The following is a 19,645-nucleotide window of genomic DNA, read 5'->3' as shown; positions in this document are numbered from 1 at the left end:
GAGGGCTTTAAACTAGGTTCACCGGGGGAAGGAGACCAAAGCCCTGAGGTAAGTGGGAAAGCGGGATACCGGGAGGAAGCACAGGCAGGAATGTCTGTGAGGGGAGGGCTCCTGCCTCATACTGAGAATGAGGTGCGATCAGCAGGTTATCTCAAGTGCTTATATACGAATGCACAAAGCCTTGGAAACAAGCAGGGAGAGCTGGAGCTCCTGGTGATGTCAAGGAATTATGACATGATTGGAGTAACAGAGTCTTGGTGGGATAACTCACATGACTGGAGTACTGTCATGGATGGTTATAAACTGTTCAGGAAGGACAGGCAGGGCAGAAAAGGTGAGGGAGTTGCATTGTATGTAAGAGAGCAGTATGACTGCTCAGAGCTCCGGTACGAAACTGCAGAAAAACCTGAGTGTCTCTGGATTAAGTTTAGAAATGTGAGAAACAAGAGTGATGTAGTGGTGGGAGTCTGCTATAGACCAGGGGAATGAGGTGGATGAGGCTTTCTTCCGGCAGCTCGCGGAAGCTACTAGATCGCACGCCCTGGTTCTCATGGGTGACTTTAATTTTCCTGATACCTGCTGGGAGAGCAATACAGCGGTGCATAGACAATCCAGGAAGTTTTTGGAAAGCGTAGGGGACAATTTCCTGGTGCAAGTGCTAGAGGAGCCAACTGGGGGGGGGGGAGCTTTTCTTGACCTGCTGCTCACAAACCGGGAAGAATTAGTAGGGGAAGCAAAAGTGGATGGGAATCTGGGAGGCAGTGACCATGAGTTGGTTGAGTTCAGGATCCTGACACAGGGAAGAAAGGTAAGCAGCAGGATATGGACCCTGGACTTCAGGAAAGCAGACTTCGACTCCCTCAGGGAACGGATGGGTAGGATCCCCTGGGGGGCTAACATGAAGGGGAAAGGAGTCCAGGAGAGCTGGCTGTATTTCAAGGAATCCCTGTTGAGGTTACAGGGACAAACCATCCCGATGTGTCGAAAGAATAGTAAATATGGCAGGCGACCAGCTTGGCTTAACGGTGAAATCCTAACGGATCTTAAACATAAAAAAGAAGCTTACAAGAAGTGGAAGGTTGGACATATGACCAAGGAAGAGTATAAAAATATTGCTTGGGCATGTAGGAATGAAATCAGGAGGACCAAATCGCACCTGGAGCTGCAGCTAGCGAGAGATGTTAAGAGTAACAAGAAGGGTTTCTTCAGGTATGTTGGCAACAAGAAGAAAGCCAAGGAAAGTGTGGGCCCCTTACTGAATGAGGGAGGCAACCTAGTGACAGAGGATGTGGAAAAAGCTAATGTACTCAATGCTTTTTTTGCCTCTGTCTTCACGAACAAGGTCAGCTCCCAGACTGCTGCGCTGGGCATCACAACATGGGGAATAGATGGCCAGCCCTCTGTGGAGAAAGAGGTGGTTAGGGACTATTCAGAAAAGCTGGACGTGCACAAGTCCATGGGGCCGGACGAGTTGCATCCGAGAGTGCTAAAGGAACTGGCGGCTGTGATTGCAGAGCCATTGGCCATTATCTTTGAAAACTCGTGGCGAACCGGTGAAGTCCCGGATGACTGGAAAAAGGCTAATGTAGTGCCAATCTTTAAAAAAGGGAAGAAGGAGGATCCTGGGAACTACAGGCCAGTCAGCCTCACCTGGGTCCCCGGAAAAATCATGGAGCAGGTCCTCAAAGAATCAATCATGAAGCACTTAGAGGAGAGGAAAATGATCAGGAACAGTCAGCATGGATTCACCAAGGGAAGGTCATGCCTGACTAATCTAACCGCCTTCTATGATGAGATTACTGGTTCTGTGGATGAAGGGAAAGCAGTGGATGTATTGTTTCTTGACTTTAGCAAAGCTTTTGACTTGGTCTCCCATAGTATTCTTGTCAGCAAGTTAAAGAAGTATGGGCTGGATGAATGCACTATAAGGTGGGTAGAAAGTTGGCTAGATTGTCGGGCTCCACGGGTAGTGATCAATGGCTCCAGGTCTAGTTGGCAGCCGGTGTCAAGTGGAGTGCCCCAGGGGTCGGTCCTGGGGCCGGTTTTGTTCAGTATCTACATAAATGATCTGGAGGATGGTGTGGATTGCACTTTCAGCAAATTTGCGGATGATACTAAACTGGGAGGAGTGGTAGATATGCTGGAGGGCAGGGATAGGACACAGAGGGACCTAGACAAATTGGAGGATTGGGCCAAAAGAAATCTGATGAGGTTCAATAAGGATAAGTGCAGGGTCCTGCACTTAGGACGGAAGAACCCAATGCACAGCTACAGACTAGGGACCAAATGGCTAGGCAGCAGTTCTGCGGAAAAGGACCTGGGGTGACAGAGGACGAGAAGCTGGATATGAGTCAGCAGTGTGCCCTTGTTACCAAGAAGGCCAATGGCACTTTGGGATGTATAAGTAGGGGCATAGCGAGCAGATCGAGGAACGTGATCATCCCCCTCTATTCGACATTGGTGAGGCCTCATCTGGAGTACTGTGTCCAGTTTTGGGCCCCACACTACAAGAAGGATGTGGATAAATTGGAAAGAGTCCAGCGAAGGGCAACAAAAATGATTAGGGGTCTGGAACATATGACTTATGAGGAGAGGCTGAGGGAACTGGGATTGTTTAGTCTGCAGAAGAGAAGAATGAGGGGGGATTTGATAGCTGCTTTCAACTACCTGAGAGGTGGTTCCAGAGAGGATGGTTCTAGTCTATTCTCAGTGGTAGAAGAGGACAGGACAAGGAGTAATGGTCTCAAGTTGCAGTGGGGGAGGTTTAGGTTGGATATTGGGAAAAACTTTTTCACTAGGAGGGTGGTGAAACACTGGAATGCGTTGCCTAGGGAGGTGGTGGAATCTCCTTTCTTAGAAGTTTTTAAGGTCAGGCTTGACAAAGCCCTGGCTGGGATGATTTAATTGGGGATTGGTCCTGCTTTTGAGCAGGGAGTTGGACTAGATGACCTCCTGAGGTCCCTTCCAACCCTGATATTCTATGATTCTGTTGGTTGCTTTTTCTGATATAACCCTACCTTTCTGCACTCTTGGTATATTAATGACACTAGCTTGTCGTCGTCTTAGCAATTTACTGACATGTACAGTACACCATTTATGTTTCTTCTGGGTTTGCCCCTGTCTCTTTACAACGTTGTAAATGCATTGAAAGAGTATAGACTTGAAAAAATAATAGTAAGTTACGTTTGGTGCAGTAGAAGGATTAGTTTGAATTTAAGAGAAGCGGTGGAGGACAAAAATATCACACTAATCCTTTTCATCAAGTCATTAATAATGGGACAAACCGCAAAAGTCTTAGATATTCAGGTAAACCTTCAGGACAGAATTGAATGGAGCAACAGCATCTAACCTGGCAGGAAGAGCTGTAAAGAATGGCATTAATTCTTGGGAGATGTGTTCCATGGAAGAGCAGTGAGAAGAGGATTTATTTCAGGAGTGGCATAACGGCTCAGGAGGGTATGTCAGGGAAAAGGGTGTGGTCAAGTAGAGTGCTGATGCAAGGAGTTGGTATGAAGTGCAAAGGATGGCATAACTCAAAGCTGAATCTGTGTTTCAGCGGAGTGTAAGAGCAGCAGATTTCTCATTCATTTCAATGGGCAGCAACCACATTTGGAAAGACTCAATCAGCCATTGTGTTATACAACCGTGATGGAATTTTTCAAAGACGAGGGAGTGGGGATTGTTGGGCTGGCTAACGCTAAGTATTAAAATAAATAAAATGTATTGTCAAAGTAGAATATGACATCCATGCTGCTCTTTGTGATAGTATTGTAGCAACTAGTTGGTGGAAAATTATTCACACACATACTTACATTTAGATATAATATAAAATTGTAGGTTTAATTTAAAAGCTACTGTTAAAATAATGAATGCTAAATGCATGTGCACACAGGTGCTTAGTACACATTCCCATTATCAGCCCCAGATCACTTTTGGGTTTATCATCTACACATGAACATAAGAATGGTCGTGGTGGGTCAGACCACTGGTCCATCTAGCCCAGTATCCTGCCTCTGACAGCGGCCAGTGCCAGATGTTTCAGAGGGAATTAACAGAACTGGGCAGGTTTCAGAGTAACAGCCGTGTTAGTCTGTATTCGCAAAAAGAAAAGGAGTACTTGCATCTGATGAAGTGAGCTGTAGCTCACGAAAGCTCATGCTCAAATAAATTGGTTAGTCTCTAAGGTGCCACAAGTACTCCTTTTCTTTTTGCAGAACTGGGCAGTTTATCAAGTGATCCAACCTCTATCGTCCAGTCCCAGCTTCTGGCAATCAGAAATTAAGGGACACCTAAAATGTGAGGTTGCATCTATGACCATCTTGGCTAATAGCCACTGATGGACCTATCCTCCATGAACCTGTCTAATTATTTTTTGAACCCCGTTGTACTTTTGGCCTTTACATCACCTCCTGGCAATGAGTTCCAAAGGTTGACCGTGCATTGTGTGAAGAAGTTCTTCCTTATGTTTGTTTTAAACCTGATGTGCCCCCTCCTGTAAGTAACCAATACTCACTTTGCTACTTTCTATGGTCCTCCACTTCATTAATTCACTCACTCCTTCCAACAGGATAGCTGTTTTTAAAGAGCCTGTTATATGACCTACCAGCTCTTGCAAGTCTGTTAGCTTCTTTGACAGGCCCTGGCAATCTGAAAGGTTGGGTCCTGAAACCATCGTGAGAGAATAGTCATGCTCATGTTTTCTTCCCTCCCACTTCCTCTGCTGCCGTTTAGTGGAGAATGATGTGGAATTCTGTATTTGATAGGAAGGGAGTGAATACTTGAGTGACCCTGTATCAGTGGATGTGGTTAACGAGAGTCATAGTGACTTGGTCGTGAGGTAGACTTACCTTTAAGGATATTTTGGAATTTAAGCTTCGTGGGTAGACCGTTCTAGTTGTGTTTACTTGTCTAGCAACTGGGAGGGATTTGATTTGTGCCTTGAGGAAGTAGTGGTCAATTCAGGGGTGTTTCTAGTGTTCCTTTTGTCTATGTAGAGCCTTAAAATCACATCCAGGGTATGACTGATTGTCCATGTAGGTCCAGAGATTAGAAACTGAAGGTAGAAAATGTGGAGGGGAGGTTTTGGGTTATTACAGCAGCAGGAATTGTCATGATGGCTGTTGAAATCGTCCATTCCAATAGGAGAAGATAGTCACCTTGTCAGACAGCATCTCCATCAGCTCCTTCGGGAGGAGTGGTGCTAAATACAGTAACTCCTCACTTAAAGTCGTCCCGGTTAACGTTGTTTCGTTGTCAAGTTGCTGATCAATTAGGGAACATGCTCTTTTAAAGTTGTGCAATGCTCCCTTATAATGTCGTTTGGCAGCCACCTGCTTTGTCCACTGCTTGCAGGAAGAGAAGCTCGTTGCAGCTAGCTGGTGGGGGCTTGGAACCAGGGTGTACTGGCAGCCCCCCATCAGCTCCCCGCTCCCCTAAGTTCACTGTGTGACAGCCGCCCAGCAGGTTACCAATTGCTGACAGTTCAGCTGTCCCTCACCTCACTGCCATGTGCTGCTCCTGCCCTCTGCCTTGGAGCTACTCCGGGGAGCCTCCTGCTTGCTATTCGGGGGAGGGGGGAAGAGGGGGCCTAATGTCAGGTTGTCCCCCTCCCCCCTGCTCCTGCACCCCACTTACCCCATCTTCCGTATAGCAGGGGGGACACACAGCAGGGCTCAGGATGGAGGGAGTTTCCTGGCAGCAGCTGCCCTCTCAGCTTGCTGATTAACTTTAAAAGGCAGTGTACTTAGAGTGGGGTCAGCGTACTTAAAGGAGCAATGTGTATCTCTCTCACATGCACAGGGTGTGTCTCTCTCTCTGTCTGCCATGCTGTCTCCCCTCCCTCCATTCGTGCTGCCTTGTAGAGTGTGAGGCTACATTAACAATGACTTAACCCTTGAGGACTCAGCCAATTGCTAGTTCATCATTTAGCAGTAAGGCATCCCCTGGGAAATATCCCACCCTCTGACTTCACCACCTCAACCAAGCTTCACAAACATCACCGCTGTGTACCAGTATTAAATTGTTTATTTAAAACTTATACTTCGTGTGTGTGTGTGTATAAAATACAGTCTTCTGTCTGGTGAAAAAATTTCCCTGGAACCTAACCCCCCCCCATTTACATTAATTCTTATGGGGAAATTGGATTCACTTAACATTGTTTCGCTTAAAGTCGCATTTTTCAGGAACATAACTACAGCGTTAAGTGAGGAGTTACTGTACAAGCTTTTTAATTGTCCACAGTTACTTTGTACATAAACTTCTTTTCATTAAAAACCAAATAAGATAGTTTAATGTAGTTAGGCTCCCTTTGCTCAGAAATTCAAGAACTGGGTTGTGAGCAGAGATTGTAACAATCTTTCATCCGACTGGCCAACACTCTTTCATGCATGAAATCAAACACAGTAGAATTGGCAGAGCAGTAGACAATAAATAGACTTTTCCTGTGCTTTAATTGAAATTCTGTTGGTATTAGTGACTACTAGAAACTTAAACAAAAACCCCACTTGATATGTGTTGTTTTCTTTTTTGTACAGGTTTTTGGACATTAACATGCAGTATCATAAAGTGACATTTTTAAAACAAACATCAGTAGAAATAATTTGCTTACAGTTCCATCTGACAGTAATTCAGAGATTGCATTATAATCACGATCAAGTGTATGTGTGTTTTGAGTATAATGAGCAGTTGTCAAATAAAACTGAATTAGAAAAAAATGATTAATTACCAAAATTTATAAATGCTGCCTTGATACAACAGCATGTTTTTGCTGGTGGTTGGTGGGGTTGTTTTGTTTTTTATTTTCTGTTGTTTTCAAAAACCCTAAAGTATTTTGTATAGATTTTGCATTTGGAAAACGAACAACAGTATTTCAGAGTGGAAAATAAGATTTGAGAATTTTAGTGCAGTATTGGATGCTTGGTTTCTAGTTCATCTAAGATGCATTAATGACATAGAAATGGATTAATGACCTTTATTTTATAAATCTTACTCAGTTTAATAAATTTAAGTAAAATTCCTATCAATCAATCATAGCTTTATTACGTTTTCACCCAGTTTGTGAAACTTTTTTTCCGTGGTATAAAACCAGGACTGTTGTCCAATGTATTTCTGCCAGAAGCCAAGTTTTAAACATAAAGGGGAATTCTGTCCTCAGGAACCCCAGTAGACCAAATCTTGCTTGCCTCATTTATGTGAATAATCCTATTATTGACTTCACTGGAACAAATTGGAGTAAGATGAGCAGGATTTTTGTTTAATGTGTGGGTGCTGAGTGGTGCTGGTGTCCTGTGATATACAAGAAGGTCAGCCTAGATGATATAGTGATTCCTTCTGGCCTTAAAAATCATTGACTTTTTGTTTTTTCCATTCACTAAAGTGGGGATGCATAGTCAAATAATTTGAGTAAAAATAAGGTATTGGAATATACACTGATAATGCTTATCTTGTTTGGATCACTTCAAAAGGTGGGGTCCAAATTCTCTTGATAGGTATAATGGGGTATACTGGCTCTTTAAGAGTAGAGGGAGCCAAGAAGACGCCATTCCAGGGAGTTGAATGGCCCAGGAAAATGGCCTGGTAACAGAAGAGAGGCTGCAGTCCCGGGGAATTTTGGGTTGGATGGGGGGAAAACCCCAGAACACTGTTCTTTTAAGGCCCCGGATTAGGAGCCTTGTAGTGTAGTGTGGGGCAGGGTTCCCCTCTGTTCCTGCTATTCGGAGGAGCTCTCTGGATGAGGGAGTGTTTCTCCCTCAGAATGGGGAGACACTGGCAAGAGAAGGAAGCCGAAGCCAGAGCCAAAAGGCCAACCTCCAGGGGGGAGAGAGCTATGAGAAGTGACCCTGTGAAGAGCTCCATGTGAATGGCAGAAGAGCCAGTAGGAAAAGTAGGAATCTTTGGGTGGCAGTGATGGACTGTTTGGAATGGTCTATGGGCATTAAACCTGCCCCAAGCGGAGGGCGGTAAGACTTATGAGAGAGGCTATAGGGGGCCCTGAAGATGGAGAACAGAGGGAGGCTGCTGCAAAGGGAACTCCGGCCACAAGAGACTGCTCAGGAAGTGGCAGCTTTGTTACAATAGGATTGTGATGAACAGGGCTTATCATATCTAGGGTGAACAGATAGAAAGTGTGAAAAATCGGGACGGGGGAGGAGGGTAATAGGTGCCTATATAAGAAAAATTCCCAACTATCGGGACTGTCCCTATAAAATCTGGACATCTGGTCACCCTAATCATATCAGACCTTTAAAGAGGCACGGTATCTTCAAACAAGGAAATAAATACTGGGGAATAATCCTGGACTGGTAACAGGCTGGACTCAATTATCGAATAATATGCCGTTTGCATACTAAAGATTTTTTTTTAATATATTAGAAACTTTTCACTTAAATTAGAGGACGTTAAGGGCCGAATTCTCTGGTTCAGGGTCTGCATGTGAAACAGGCCCAAAGCTGTGGATGGCTGCACAGGGAGAGTTTGCTGCATGTTTCGACTTTCGCTGTATGAACTTTCTGCTGCTAGAGTCAAGAACAGAGATGGAGAACTCATAAAAGGCTCAGCCCGTGCCCAAATCTGATGGGCATGTGGGAGCAGAGAGGCCAGTGTCTGATACTTGTAGGGACACATCTGACTTGGAGCTGGGGCAAAGAGTGAGGGTAGCACGTAGGTTCTGCGATGGGGTAGAAGGAGCATCGGGAAGCTAAGTAATGAGTAAGTGCAGGTGTTGGTACTCTTGAACAGATCATGCTCTGTAGCTGGGAGGTTGATGGGGGGAGCCAGGTCAGTACCTTTCACTGATGAGGTTCAGGGCAGTGGGGGAGAGGTGAGTTGATGTAGCTGGGGAATCAGCTGAGCTTTTCAGGAATGGCTGAGGGTACAGAAGGCTGCCAAGCAGGGCATCCTCGGAAGGATTGTCACAGTTGCCGCACCACTTTTTCTATTCCTCCATACCCGGTAAGTATAGCAGGGGAGCAGGAGCAGAGTGCCTGCAGAAACTGCCAGAGTGGCAAAGATGCATGGAATTCTCCCTCTGCCCATTTTCTGCTTTGTGCACAGCAGAGGATGCCCGCAGCGTTTCATCCTTTAAAAACTTAACAAAAAACAAACAAAAAACCCCACACCACACCCCTCTGTGTGTCTAGGCACATTTGAATAGCTTATTGCAATTATTCATCCTGATAAAATACAGCACAGCACATGAAGAGTGTTTGTTCTTGTCAAAATAACAATTCAAATTTGCTTATTTTTTGCTGCTGCTATTTTTCACTTATGTCTGCATTTCCGTTATGAAATGTGTTGCCCTGTGTGTGTTTCCTTTTGTCTCCTATTGTAACACATTCCTTTGTTAACACTCTGGAGTCAAAGGCCTATAACTGTCAATATTTATTAATTCATTTTTTGTTCTCAGTGTAAGCTGTTGAATTAGCAACTCCCCAAATCTTTTACCACTAGGAAACACAACAAAAACTCTCCATGAATATAAGTATTGAAGCTTTCTTTGATATTTGTTCAGAAGGAAAATTCATTTGTATAATCTATCATGCATGTAACAATGTGCTTTTGATGGTGAAAATTGTTTGATAAATATTAATAGGTGTTTCTTCTTGCTACTTTATACGTAGTGTGGCCTGTTGTTAAAGATGAATGTTCCAGAGAAATAAGATTCCATTAATGTGACACTGAAAATGTTTATGTCTAAGGTAAACTTAGAATGGAAAACCAAGGGCCTCTGAAAACTGCATTTTATTCTACCTCTGGGTCTTTTTATTAAATAATCAAGGTAACATTTGAAATGGGAAATTGGTTGTATGGTTCTGATGCTGGTATAGGCCTTAATTCATTGTTAACAAAAATTAATGCATTACTAGTACATTGGAAAGAATATTATTGACTTCACATATTTCTTATTCTAGCAGATTCCCACATGACATACTTGCATAATTTGTATTTATTATAGGGTAAGATCTAGAATCTTCCATGGGGTATTTATCACACATGTACACTTGTAAGTAGTTCTCCAAAACTGAAGTACCTGAGACTGGTCTTGATCTATTGTAATTTATTCCAGTATTGATTGTGAGTCAAGGGCAGCAAATTCTTGTATTTAAAAGAATTAAAACAAAACTTTTCCTTCAGGAAGTAAGACTAATACTTTTCTATATGGTATTCTCTTTCGTTTGCTCTGTGTGTATGTGTATGTGCATGTGCGCACACAACAGTGGCAAGACACAGCTGAAGAACAATAGATACAGACAAACATTGCTATCAATTTTATATTATAGTAATAGCATCAATGGTTTCCAGGCAGTTAGTCTGGCTGGCTTGCTGCAAAACATCAATTGCTTTAGCCAGTGATTAATTTTTAGTAAATGTCCAAACCACAGGTCATTAGTGCTTTAATAATAAAGTAATTTGTATATATTCTTATTTCTACTATCACATTTTTTAATCTATTAAGATGTTTGTCTTTGTAAAATCCATAAAAGTAGTCAGTCAGTATTCATCATAGCCGTTCATAGTAAACTCATTTTTAACCCTTAGAATTAAAATAGTCCATAACTATTATTAAATATAATCCTATTTAGTTGCAGTTTACTGCTTTCTTACAACCACAACAGATGTTCAAGTTGAAGAAAAGTCCTGTATGTACTTTCCCATTTTCTTTATTTATAAAAAGTTATGTGTTGATCATGCTTAATGTATACTTAAAGCTGTTGTTAATTTCTTTAAAGGAAGAGTTTGCAAGGAACCAAATAGACTGTAAAATAAACTTTTTCTCCAGTTATATTCTTTATCTACTATGGAGCTATTTAATGTGTAGTGCATGTGTATATATGTGTGTTGTGACAGGGTCGGGCCAGATGGCTACAGAAGAGTAATATTAGCCCCAGGTCAAGTAGGTCCCTTTTCCCTGGGTAAGGTAACAGGTAAGGTTTTTTTTTTTTTTTTTATTGAAACAGAAAAGAAATTTATTTGTAACAGTTACAGAGAGTACAAAAGGATAAAGAAAAACTTAGCAACAAAACAACGCAATCAGAAGGTATAACACAACAGCTTTCAGGAGGGAGAGGTGTTCAGGTTAGCCCAGGCCCAGAGCGGGGGGGCTTCCTCGACACTCGTGGTCTTCCACCCTCCTGAGTTACCTGGTGGCCTAGAGCGGGGGGGCTTCCTCGACACTCGTGGTCTTCCACCCTCTCGAGTTACCTAGTGCCACACCCAGGGTCACCGACCCTCCCTCTCCTGAGAGTGCCCGACAAGATGGGCACGGCTGCGGGGTGGGTGGTTGGGAGGGAGGGGGGTACACCCATGTATTATAGGACCCCTCCTAGAAGACAGTAATGATGGTATTCACAGCAACTAACGGCTGTGGCTGGCGGCTCTCGCTCTTTCCCTCAATCAGAGGGTCAGACGGAGGGAACCGGACGGGGTCACCGAGCAGAGAACCCCGGACAGCGCCCACCGCTCCTCAAAGGTGTCAAGGGAGTCGGTGGACGCTGCCCAGAGGAACTCCGCCCGGATACGTGAATGTACTGAGAGTCGGAAAACGGCCTCACAATCGCAGGACGCCTCATGAGCCAACCTCCGCTCTCTGGTCTTATAAATGGCTGTTTTAGCCAAGGCTAGGAGGAGGTTAACCAGGAGATCCCGCGACTTGGTGGGGCCACGGATGGGGAGTGTATAGATAAAGAGGTGGGGGGAGAAATGAAGCCAAAAGCGCAAAAGAATATTTGTGAGGAGCCGAAAAAGAGGCTGCAATCTGGCACACTCTAAATAGACGTGCGCCAGGGTTTCCCTCACGTTGCAAAAAGGGCAAGTCTCCGGAAGGGAGGTAAAACGTGTCAAAAACACGCCCGTGCTCACAGCCCCGTGAAGGAGCCGCCAACTGATGTCCCCGACGGGCCTCGGGACCAAGGTGGAGTACAGGCTGGCCCACCGAGGTTGCTCACCCTCCAAAGGTGGTAAGAGATCTCGCCACTTTGTATCGGGGCGGGACACCAGGGTGCGGGCATGAAGGGTATGAAGCGTGAGTGTATATAAATATTGCCGTGATGCAACTTGAAAACCGACCGGTTGCAGTTCATGCAGCCGGCTTGCAGTGAAAGGATGAGGGGTGTGTTGGGATCGGCAGGGTAGGGGCCCGATGGAAAGGTCCGGCGGGCCTGGGGTAAGGGATGGGCGGGGTGCGCCCTCGCGCAAGGCTCGGCTAACATAAGCCCGAGCGGCGGGGGTCAGAGCGGCCTCCACCTCCTGAAGCACGCGCCGGGGGGTGCGAAGGCTGGAGAGCCCCATGCGTCGAGCGAGCGTCAGGGGATCCAGCCAGTCCCCTCGGTCGTAGTCCAGGAGGTCCCCGACCCTCGTAACTCCCGCCAGGACCAACCTCTGGCGCACCGTGCGGGACTCCGCCGCCTGCACACAAAGTTGGGGGTTGTGTAGCAGGGGCTCCGTGAGGAGATCTGCCCCCACGATGGCCGCCACGGACCTGGTCGTTGAAAACAGTTTCCAGGCCCGGAGGAGGTCCTGGTAGAAATCCGGCAGCCCGGAGAGGTCTCGCGGAAAACCTCTCGGACAAAGATAAAAGAGCTGTCGGTCATATCGGAGCCCATGGAAGCGGCGTAAAAAGGCATGCGCCAATATGCTCCACGTCGAACTACCTGCACTATAAAGGAGCCTCTGCAGGGCCTGGAGGCGGAAAACGCGGACCTGAGTGTACAGACACTTCAGGCCCTGCCCTCCTTCCTTCAGGGGCAAGTGGAGAACTCCAACAGGGGCCCAGTGCAATCCTGACCAAAAGAACTCCAGAATCAATCTCCGGAGGTGGGACAGGAAACCCGGGGCCGGGGCTAGGGTGTTGAGCCGGTACCAGAGCGTGGACAGGACTAGTTGGTTAAGCACCAGTGCTCTCCCCCGAAGGGAGAGACATCGGAGTAGCCTCGTCCATTTCCTGATCCGCTCAATCACGCCGCCTTCCAAATTTTGCCAGTTCTCCGGCGGAGAAGGGTGCGTGGCAGAAAGGTAAACGCCGAGATAGAGCAGAGGGCCGGCACTCCACCGGATGGTCTGAAGCGCGGGTGGGAGGGAGCTTACCTGCCGCCAGCCCCCCACCGCCAAGCCAGAGCTCTTGACCCAGTTGACTCGGGCGGAGGAGGCTGCCGAAAAGATGGTTTGGCATGCCTCCACTCACGCCAAGTCGCCCGGGTCCTGGACCACGAGGAGGACGTCATCGGCGTACGCCGACAGGACCAGCCGCAGCTCCGGCTCCCGCAGCACCAACCCCGTCAACCTCCTGCGGAGGAGACAGAGGAAAGGCTCGATCGCCAGAGCGTACAGCTGGCCTGAGAGGGGGCACCCCTGCCGCACCCCTCGCCCGAAGCTGACCGGTTCGGTCAGGGTCCAGTTGAGCCTAACCAGACACTCCGCGGAGGCGTACAGCACCCGGAGAAAACTCACAAACTGAGGTCCGAATCCAAACGCTCGCAGGGTGCTCAGGAGGTACCCATGATCTACCCTATCGAACGCCTTCTCCTGATCGAGAGACAGGAGGGCGAACGACAGACCGTCTCTCCGCCCGAGTTCCAAAAGGTCTCGGACTAAAAAGAGGTTGTCAAAAATGCTGCGACCCGGGACAGTATAGGTCTGGTCTGGGTGAATCACGTCCGCCATCACGGACCCTAGCCGCAGCGAGATTGCTTTCGCTACGATTTTGTAATCTGTGCTGAGGAGTGAGAGGGGACGCCAGTTTCGTAAGTCGCGGAGGTCCCCCTTCTTCGGCAGCAAGGCGAGCACCGCTCGTCTGCACGAGAGGGGGAGGACCCCGCCCTGCAAGGACTCAGCCCAGACAGTGACTAGGTCTGGGCCAAGGATGTCCCAGAACGCGCGGTAAAACTCCACGGTCAGCCCGTCCATGCCCGGAGATTTATTGGTGGGCATGCGACGGAGGGCTTCCGAGAACTCGGCCAGGGTGAGAGGCAGCTCTAGCCGGTCTCGGTCGCCCACGCTGACCGTGGGGAGTTCCTCCCAGAGCACCCCGCAAGCGCCAGGATCGGTCGGATCCGGGGAGAAAAGGTTTGCGTAGGAGTCACGGGCCCTCCCACACATCTCCTCCGGGTCCGTGAGGGGGGTGCCGTCTTCCGCTAGAAGGCAGGTGACGTGTTTTTTGGCCCCCCTCGTTTTCTCCAGGGCGTAGAAGAAGCGGGAGCCGCGATCCATCTCCTGAAGGAGGCGGAGGCGGGACCGGACAAAGGCACCTCGGGCCCGGTGGTCCTCGAGGGCTCGAAGTTCCTCCCGCTTCTCCCGGCACGCTCCGCAGAGGGACGGGTCCCCGGGGCTGGCGGCCAGGCGCCTCTCCAGCTCTAAGACCTCCCGTTCCAACTGCTCTATCGCCGCATTTCTCCGTCGGCTGGTGCCCCGAGTGTAGTTGCGGCATAAGAGCTTGGCGCGTACCTTCCCTAAATCCCACCAGCGCCGCACCGAGGGAAAGGCACGCCACTGCTCCCGCCAGGCCAGCCAAAACTCCCGGAAGGACATCACAAAGCTCTCGTCCTCCAACAGGCTGTTGTTAAAATGCCAGTAAGCCGGCCCCGGTCCCTCTGCACGGAGGGAGACCGTGACGGCAACCAAATGATGGTCGGAAAAAGGGGCCGGCCGAATGGTGGAGGAGTGGGCCTGTGAAAGATGGAGACGGGATAGATAAATACGGTCTAACCGAGAGCGGTGTGACCGACGGGCCTCCACCCGAACGAAGGTAAACGTGGAAGTATCATCTGGGTGATGGTCACGCCAGACGTCCACTAGGGAGTGATAGTCGACTATGTCTCGGAGAATGGTCGCGGCGGCCGGGCTCGGCTCGGCCCCCGAGCGGTCCCGTTCCTCGAGGGTGGTGTTAAAGTCCCCTCCCAGGATCAGGCACTCGTGTGAATCTAGGGTGTCGAGAAATTCGGACACCTGCTGGTAAAATTGTGGCCGCTGTGAACTCACTTGCGGGGCATAGATATTAACAAAATTGACCACGAGCCCCTCCAGACGAACTCGGAGGTGCAACAAGTGGCCCGGCACGGCCTCAGTGACTCCTAGCACCTCGGGCCGCAGGGTGGGGGAGAACAGGGTCGCCACTCCAGCTTGCCAAGCCGTGCAGTGGCTGAAGTATACCCCGTCCCCCCACTCCAGCCGCCACCTATCCTCGGCGGTTGGGTCCGTGTGGGTCTCCTGCAGGAAAACCACAGAGTACCCCCCCTCCCGAAGGTAGGAGAGCACCTGGGACCTGCGGAGAGCCATCCTACAGCCCCTGGTGTTCAGGGTTACAATAATGAGAGGTGTCATGCGGAGGGCTGGGGGGGTGGGGAGTTCTCATTGGTGGGGGTACTCAAGGCCCCCGGCGGGTCGCGTAGCAACCCGTGTCCCATCCCGTGAGTAAGTAAATCTTTCCGGAAGCTGCGGGCCCGCTCGTAGGCCGCGGCACCGCCCTTCCCTTGCCTTCTACCCTCCCTCATAAGGGCTCTCGCGGCCCGAAGGAGTCGATCAAAGTCCCCCCACTGCTGGAGAGCCAGCTGTGCCCTATCGCGGGCACCACGGCATTGTTTTAAGAACTCCCGTAGTGCATGCTGCAGCTCATGGGGGGGTAGGGTTACAATTCCCAGAGCAGTCCCTGGTGGGGCTTTTGATACAGCCTCGTGGTCCGCTAAGGCGGGTAGGCAGGGTGCGGACCGCCGACGGGGTGTCTGACAGGCTGGGGTTATTAACTCCATCTCGTGCCTTGGGGCGGACGGGGATGGCAGGGGGAAAGGTGCAACTCCTGGGGAGTCGCAACTAGAAAACGTAAAGACTGCTCCCTGGGGGGAATCTGCAAAAGGCGGAAAAGAAATAACCCCAGGGGCGGCGGTAGCCTTGCAGGAGGAGGGAAACTGAACCGGAATAGGGGTGGGGGCAGGGGCAGAGGTAAGGCCCTGGGCTTCAGGAGGCGAGCAGCGAAAAGAAGGTGCCTCCCGAGCAGGGTCGGGGGTTAAGGGGCAAGGGAGGGGGCTCCGAGGAATGCTAGGTACTGGCTCCGGGGTGGTCGTGGCAGCCATGGCCTCAGGTGGTAAACCACTTTCCGTGGGGTGCTCACCCGGAAAGGCAGTCAGGGGGAAAGAACATGGGGAGAGGGGGCCTGGGGTGAGATTGCCCAAATCGAGGCCGGCCGGCAGTAAATCATCCCCTCCCTGGGTGACCGGGGTCAAATCTAGGGCTTCAATCTCTGCGTACACAGAGGAGAGGCCAACTCCCACCACCCCAGGGGCCTCTCCGCTAGGGCCCGCCTCGACGGTCACGTCGGGGTTCGTTGGGAGTTCAGGTGGTATCCGGTTAGAAGGGGCTTCCCCCGGGGCTTCGGAAGGGAGGGTCCCCCGCGGAGGGGGGATTCCACCCTCCAATGCTGGTCTATCTTCACCTCCCGACACCAGCGAATGGATCTCACTCGTGGCCGAGGCGGGAGGCTCAAGGTCGGTACCTCCCTTCCTGGTCTTCCGGGGGGCTTCCGCGTCAGATGAATGCAGCGGAGCTCGAGCCCTCCGCTTGCCTCGCTTCCCCTGGACTACAGTCCAGCCCTCCATGGCGTCGTCCGGGGGTTGAGTAGCAGGGGATGGAGCGGGGCGCGGAGGCAGAGGTTCAGGGGTTTGGGGGGGTAGCGGTAAGGCAGCATTAGGGGCGGGGGGTTCTCCTTGGGGCAAGCCCTCTCCTGCACCCGGTAAAAGCTTTGCCACACCCCCCTCCATAGGCTCTGCCGAGGTGGTTACGGCAAGAGTGGGACTCCCGTGGTCACCCGGGCGTTGTTGGAGGGGTGCCTCTTGGGCCCGGACGGGGGCAGCGGTGGATCGGGTGGGAGGGGGGGTGGTGTCGGGTGCCGGGTGGCCAGGGGTGTCGGCAACAACAGGGCCGATATCCCGCCGGGTCTCGGGGGTCTCAGGTGCCCCTCTCCCCCGGGCCAAAGGGCAGTCCCTGCGGACATGCCCTGCCGAGCGGCAGAGGTAGCACCGGGCCTCTCCGGTGGAATAAAAGACCCTATAGCGGGCTCCCTGGTAGGGAACTAGGATGGACCCCTCGAGCGCCTCTCCGTCACGCACCCCCGCCGGCAGTAAAATCTGCACTTGCCGGCGGAACGAAAGGACGTGACGGAGGGCGGGGTCCTTGCAGCCTAACGGGAGAGGGCTAATAACAGAGACAAGCTTCCCCAGGGCAGAGAGAGCAGGTAACAGGGCAACATTAGGTAAAAAGGGAGGAACGGAGGTGAGGACGAAGCGAACGCCCAGATCTTCTAGCGGTTCTAGGGGGAGAAACACCCCCCCCACCACTAGGCCCTTCTCCACCGCCTCCTGGGCGGCAGTCTCCGAGGCCAGAAAGAGAACGACCTTCCCATACATCTTGGAGGCCGCCACAATGGCCATGGGTCCTACCACTTTCGCCAACGCCTGCACGTATGCCTCCACGTGGGGCGAGGCGGGCACTAGGAGGCAACGGACACCGTGCTTCCTGGTCAGGGCGGGAAGAGGGCCCCGATTGCTAGTGATGGCAGCGGAGGCAGTGGGTGGGCGAGATGAGGAGGCGGCAGGTGAGGGGGGGCCTGTCGCCACCCGGGCATACGTCCTGGGGGCCGGGGGAGGGATGGTCGCAGAGCTGGTGGAGGGAACAGCTGGGAGGGGTGCCGCGATCGATGACGAGGCCACTGTGGTGGGGGCGGCCTCTGCCACGGAGGGTCCAGCGGCATTAGCGGGGCCCTTCCCTTTTGGCCCGCTTCGATTTTTCCGTCTAACTGGGGGGGGGGTTCCTAGAATCTAATGGGGCAAGAACCAGAGCAGCAGTAGTAATCGCCCCGGTGCCTCCCACTGCCGATGCCCCAGCGGGGGCGGTGGCAGGGGTTCTAACAATGGAGGCGGTGGGGAAATCTTGAGGGGTGGGCAGGAGGGTAGATGGGGAAGGGGCAACCAATTTCGGTGGAGGGGCCTTGCGTCCCTCCTTCTCTGCCATTGTAAGCAGGGAGAGACAGGGAGACACTGGGAGGGGGGGGGGCAAAAATCGGGGTCCGGTAGTAGGGGTAGGCTATGGGGTAAACAATCCGGGGGGGGGGGGGTGGGGGGAGGACAACCCACCACAAGTGTCCAAAGAGTCTCGCTTGGTTGGTTGTTATGCCCGGTCCAAAAGGCAAAGTCCAAAGCAAACAGCTGGATCCGAAGGCAGATGGCAGATTGCCAGCAGGGACGAAGCAGCGGGGGCCGTGATAGTCGTAGTAGTGGTGGGGGGGTTGGGGGCACCGATGGATCTGGGGGTAGCTCCCTGCTACACCCCTGTGCCGCCGCAGACGCAGCTGAAATGCAGTCAACTCCCCCCCCCCGAGGGTAGAAATTCAAAAGAAATCCCTCAGTCTTACGGCCTCTCTCCACGATGATTCATAGCTGCCCGGGCGAGTTCTCCGGCCTCTGGCGTCTGCTACAGCTGTTGGCTCTGTCCCAAGGCTCTCGGCAGCTAGGAATGTTGTAATGATAGGGAAAAAGTCCAGGCAAAAAACAAAACAGCTGGGTCTGGGGGGGTCCACTCCCCTCTCCGGACAGCAGGTCGGCAGTCCTCCCCCCCTCCTCCGGGGGTTTCAAGTAAGCAAAGAGCAAAGTCCAAAAGCAGGCATCGGGGGGGGGGGGGGGGGGTGCTGGCAACCGGCCAGCACACTGACGCAGCTCAGAAAAACGGGAAAAAACGAAACCAAAAAAACAAAGCGTCCGGCCCAAACGCGGGGGGGGAAACTAAGCAAAAGGAAAAGTGTGAAAAATCCGGGCCGGGGGGCTTTAGGAAAGAAAGGAAAGCAGATAGCTCAGGAGCGAGTGAAGAACGATTCCGGCTCCTTAACAGGGAAGGTTCCAGAACAATCAGGAACCTTCTGGAAACAATTAAGACAGACAGGCTGATTAGAACACCTGCAGCCAATCAAGAAGCTGCTAGAATCAATTAAGGCAGGCTAATCAGGGCACCTGGGTTTAAAAAGGAGCTCACTTCAGTTTGTGGTGTGCGTGTGAGGAGCTGGAAGCAAGAGGCACTAGGAGCTGAGAGAGAATGCGTACTGTTGGAGGACCTAGGAGTACAAGCATTGTCAGACACCAGGAGGAAGGTCCTATGGTGAGGATAAAGAAGGTGTTGGGAGGAGGCCATGGGGAAGTAGCCCAGAGATGAAATGATTTGTTGGGGTCACTACAACTGTACAGATCATAGAATCATAGAATATCAGGGTTGGAAGGGACCTCGGGAGGTCATCTAGTCGAACCCCCTGCTCAAAGCAGGACCAATCCCCAACTAAATCAAGTTTGTCAAGCCTGACCTTAAAAACTTTTAAGGAAGAAGATTCCACCACCTCCCTAGGTAACACATTCCAGTGCTTCACCACGCTCCTAGTGAAAAAATTTTTCCCAATATCCAACCTAAACCTCCCGTACTGCAACGTGAGACCATTACTCCTCGTTCTGTCATCTGCTACCGCTGAGAACAGTATAGATCCATCCTCTTTGGAACCTCCTTTCAGGTAGTTGAAAGCAGCTATCAAATCCTTCCCCCCCCCCGCCCCATTCTCTTCCGCAGACTAAACAATCCCAGTTCCCTCAGCCTCTCCTCATAAGTCATGTGTTCCAGTCCCCTAATC

General features: G+C 50.7%; 1 protein-coding gene across 2 annotated transcripts in view; it reads left to right on the top strand.

Moving 5' to 3' along the window:
* SUCLG2 (succinate-CoA ligase GDP-forming subunit beta) overlaps positions 1–19,645 on the top strand; it is a 243,939-nt gene that overhangs the window by 127,449 nt on the left and 96,845 nt on the right. The window lies entirely within an intron of this gene.

Source organism: Caretta caretta, chromosome 7 (assembly GCF_965140235.1).
Source record: "Caretta caretta isolate rCarCar2 chromosome 7, rCarCar1.hap1, whole genome shotgun sequence".
Lineage (NCBI taxonomy): Eukaryota > Metazoa > Chordata > Testudines > Cheloniidae > Caretta > Caretta caretta.
This window is presented reverse-complemented; position numbering and strand designations above follow the sequence as displayed.